General features: G+C 44.5%; 1 non-coding gene across 1 annotated transcript; it reads left to right on the top strand.

Moving 5' to 3' along the window:
* Nucleotides 1–954: 954 nt before the first annotated feature.
* Nucleotides 955–1,067, top strand: LOC135054159 (U5 spliceosomal RNA). Its single transcript, XR_010243398.1, has one exon. It is a non-coding gene; the product is annotated as a U5 spliceosomal RNA (small nuclear RNA).
* Nucleotides 1,068–4,810: the final 3,743 nt, after the last annotated feature.

The following is a 4,810-nucleotide window of genomic DNA, read 5'->3' as shown; positions in this document are numbered from 1 at the left end:
TAAGAAGCCCTGTCGCAGCCATGATCAGGAGCAAGCAAGGTAGGCTGGGGAACGGGGCGGTCAGCGCAGGCTGCCGCCCCGCTATGTTGGGGTTAATATGCTTCGCCGCTCATACGCCGCCAAGCCCAGCCGCTACGTCTAACAGCGGCGCCCGTCCCAGCGCTCCGTTCGGCGCCCAGCTCCGTCCGGCCGCACAGCAGGGGGGAAGCCATACTCAGTATGACCGCCGCTCCGGCACCTTCCATCCACAAGTGCTAGTGCAGGCCTTCCGCAGAGAGTTCGGCCGCCCAGCTACGTCCGGCCGCCCAGCGCCATACAGCCGCAGCTCCATCAGTCTCAGTACAGAGACGGTGACATGCCAGTGCAGGCTTCCCGCAGACACAGCGTTACAGGGGGGAAGAGGCACGGTGGAAGCTGGCGGATCAAATATAACAGCAGGGTATATAGATATATATATCACAGGTATTTATAAGGTATTGTACCTGTCCTGGCAGTAATAGGCTATTGAATCTATATTACTGTCTGTGAATAGGCTATTGAGCCTATATATTAATGGCTGTTATTAACACTGTAAATAGGCTAGGGAGCCTATATTAAGGTCTGTGGTATCACTGTATAATAGGCTATTGAGCCTATATTAATGCTGTATAAATATATTAATGTATGTAATTATCATAGGCTATGAGCTTAGATATATTTATTCATAGAGCATGTGTTGTACCCGGCCTGTGATTATACTGTATAATATATTAACACGGAAACATTTGTAATTTGTTCTGTGATTATCAGGTCAGCATGGCAAAGGGGCCATTTTAACCATGCTTCCTGTTGTTTTCCAGTTTGTAATTCTGGAACATTCCTGCCCTACATCTCTAAGCCACCAGAGGCGCAGGGGTGTTAGTGGGAATTTGGTTCGGGTTTCACATGCCCATGTGAACTGCTTTTCACATAAGAATACTCTTGTTTCTCTTCAGAGCTAATAAATCTTTCGCCTTTTACTAAAGATTTCCGTAGAGAGGAACAACCATGAGTTTCATATACAATAAAATATATATATGACACATAATAACTTCAATAAGTCGTGCAAGTGTCTGTCCGTTGCCTATTGTGGTGTCTGTCTGCATAGCGAGTAAGGCTCTAGCGCAGACTAAAAATAATTTTAAATATCCTATAAGCATGGGCAATTCACATTAAAAGAGCGGTAACATCGGAGTCTCGGAAGTACTCCGCCTGCTCTAACAAAAGACAGTCTTTCCAAAGGGCCAAATTCCCTTTGGGTACCAGGGTGTTTATTTAACTGGTCTTATAATTTAATGCACGATTCTATGTCAGATCTCACACCGATAACTACGAGTGAGAAGGGTACATTAGACCAGCACTCAGATAGTGCGGGGTTGTTGACGTACATTGCTAAATCCCAGTGAGTCAATGTCTCCATTTTTACAAAGACTGAGTAGACTTTGACCACTATTTAATCGTTTCCAAAATGATGCGATCCACCATTGGTAAATGCGTTTGTGTCAAACATTATAAAGACCCAAGATACATTTGGGTCACTAGACTCTATGTATGGAAACAATGAGATAACTGTTAAAAGAAGCTGCAGAGTATATCTGTAAACCTTCTACTAACGCCGGTTACTTCGATTCTCACTTTTCATCGTCGCTAGTTTCAGCACGACAAGGCCAGAGCTTGTTTGGTCCTAAATTTGATATTCAGCCATTACCGCATCCAGTATCAAAACGGAAATACTTGTGCCGGCGTTTATTCCCTTTAGACTTCAGTTTTTTCCAGACGGTGGTACAAAACAGTCACGCCTTGTAACGACAGGACGCTACAGTCAGCAAGCCAGTGGTTTGATGACCTCTTTTCCAATTGTGGAAGCGCGTCTTTACATCTTACATTTGCGGGGGTTCCAGACTTCAACTCATGGATGTCTCAGCTATTTACAGATAAAGGACAAGACTGCCTCTGTCGAACGGTTTGGCAGGTTGCCATTTAGTCTCTGCTGGTTTTCAGCTGTCTTTATAATCCAGGCAGTAGTACACCAACAGAGTCAGGGTTACTTATTCCCCTCTGTTTGAGCAAAACCAGACAGCTCCGTCGCAATCTCAATCAGCAAGTCACTTACTGCAGTTTGAAAATGGAATTTCTGCGGTTAGTATTTTGCTTATTAGAGCCACAAAATTGCATAATTGCATTTGATCTTCACAATGCGTATTTACCCATTCCGGTTTGTTCATCACAGGTTCTAGCGTTTGCAAAACGCCACAACCATTAACCATTTCAGGTCTACCGTTTCTTGTCGCCTCGGGTATTTACCAAAGTGATGTTGGTGATGATAGCTCATCTCAGAGTCCTGATAGACATAAGAACTCTGTCTCAACAGAGTTCCTCTATCTTAGACGATCTGCTCATAAGAACTATGTCTCAACAAAGTTCCTCTAACTTGCGCTACTAATGTATACTGCGGTGGCAGATCAAGTTCAAAAACAATCGCATCTAATTCCGTCTAAACGACGTCAATTCCTAGGTAAGATTATAAATACGGTAAATCGAAGACATTTACCTACTACACCAGCAAGAACAAATGTACATCTAGTAATTAGTGCAAAACACGCACACTAGCGGTACATTGCTGTATTCGCCAACACGCGCACTAGCGGTACATTGCTAGTTTCGCCTGTTAAGAATAATGATGTGTTTCAAAGCGATTTAGTTCGCCGGCCTTCACTCGCGTTTCCCACAGAGGGGCGAGGGTGCATATAATCTGGACGAGAGTCTCAGAGGTTCAGGAGTTGTAGTTAAAAAAGATCAGCGACAGAGGTTCTGAAACGGATCACGACAGATTGCTGTCGAGAAATGTCCTGGAACTCCGTGCATTTTACAATGCACTACATGCTTCGCTTTCAGTCTGACCAACAGTCAGACAACGCAACGGCAGTTGCATACACAACAACCAGGGAGAACCAAGAAGCTGCATGGCAATGCGGCAGGTAACTCGAATCCTCAATTGCCCAGAACACATTATGTGATAATGTCAACGGGGTTCATTCCGTGAGTGGACATCTGTTAGACAGATGATCTCACCCGTCAGGATTTAGATCCTGAAAACTGGACATTAAATCCAGAGGTCTTTCATATGTGAGTCCACAGAAGGGGGTTACCCTCAGGTATACATGATGGCATCTCGCCACAATTACAGCTCAGTATGTGTACAAAACAACAGATCACAAGGACAGTGGCGGTGGAGTCTCTCACATTCGTGTGGTCATTCAGCATCGTGTATCTGGCTCCACCATTTTCCGCTGCTCTCTCCGTTGCCAAAACGGATCATAAGACAGTTCGTCACAGTCATACTAGTGATATCTCATGGGTTTCGGAGAGCTTGCTTCTCAAATCTCCAAGGAATACTTGCACACGATCTTGGTCCGCTCATAATACGACCAGCCTGTTACAACAGGGAAAGTTCTTTTACCCATAGTTACCTATGTACCTATTACCTATGTACCGCAGCTGCGGTTGACGGGGTGAGGGTTCAGACCGCCCTCTTAAGAAAAGAAATAGGGCATTACAGTATTATACCACCATGTTACGAGCTAGTAAGCCGCTTAAGGCAGCTCATTATTACAAAATTTGGTGTGCTTACGTAGGTGGTAAAGCTCGGAAGTTTCCGACATCATCCTTCAAGTTACCCGTATTCTGTTAAACGGGGTGGGATGGAAAACTGCGTTTATCTGCACTAAGGGTGCAGGTATCTGTGTGGTCAACTTATTTTCAAAGACGTTTGACTCTATTGCGTCTGTACACACCTTTCTACAAGGTGTCATCAAAGTGCAGCCTCCATTTATCCCACCTACAGTGCCAGGTGACTTGAGGTTGGGTTCAGATTTCTTACAGTTTTCATATTTTGAACCCTTACAATAAATGGGAATTAAGTTTCTCACTTGGGAAAACATTTTTCTTCTAGCCTTAGCTTCGGCAAGGGTTTTGTTTTCATATTTGGGTGCCTTGTATTCCAAGCCACCGTATTTGAGTTTTCTCATGACAAAGCAGATCTTCGGACGAATTCCGCTTTCTTATTTTTCACATCAATAAACCAATAGTGGTTCCTGTGTTGACAGCACATTCTAGAATTCTGAATGTGGTACACGCTTTACGCGTTTATATATGTCCCGAACGTCTACAGTACGTGATACGGATACGTTGTTTGTTCTCTATAATGCTGCCAACTGGGGTTAGCCAGTTTCTCAGCAGATATTATCCAGTGGGATAATAATGACTACAAGTCAGGCTTACTTTAAGGCTAAGTTACAATCGCCTACGTCAGTAATAGCTCATCCCACAGGTTCTGTGGGAATGTCAGACCCAGCGGGTCGTGGAGCGTCTACGACGCGGCTACATAGCCTTCAGTGCACCACGTTTGTGCACGTTTACACGTTATGAATGGTTGCGGCATCAGCATCTAGCTTTGGCTGCCTACTGTTACAAGTGTCAAACAGCTCTCCCGCCCACGAGGGAAGCTTTGGTACGTCCCAAGAGTACTCCAGTGACCCCTAGTGGATGAAAAAGAAAATAGGATTTTGGTACTTACCAGGTAAATCCTTTTCTTTGAATCCATAGGGGGCACTGGACGCCCACCCAGAGCAGTTTTACCTGGGTTGTTTTAAGCTCAGAGGAGCTTAGGGTAACACGTTTTACCTGGTTTGTATTAAGCTCAAAGGAGCTTATGGTAACACATTTTCACCGATTGGTTCAACAATAAAGGTCTATCGGTTATGCTGTCAACTGTTTAGTTGACACTAACGTT

This window comes from Pseudophryne corroboree, chromosome 2, assembly GCF_028390025.1.
Source record: "Pseudophryne corroboree isolate aPseCor3 chromosome 2, aPseCor3.hap2, whole genome shotgun sequence".
NCBI lineage: Eukaryota > Metazoa > Chordata > Amphibia > Anura > Myobatrachidae > Pseudophryne > Pseudophryne corroboree.
The sequence above is the reverse complement of the archived record's forward strand: the minus strand, read 5'-3'. Positions and strand labels throughout refer to the sequence as shown.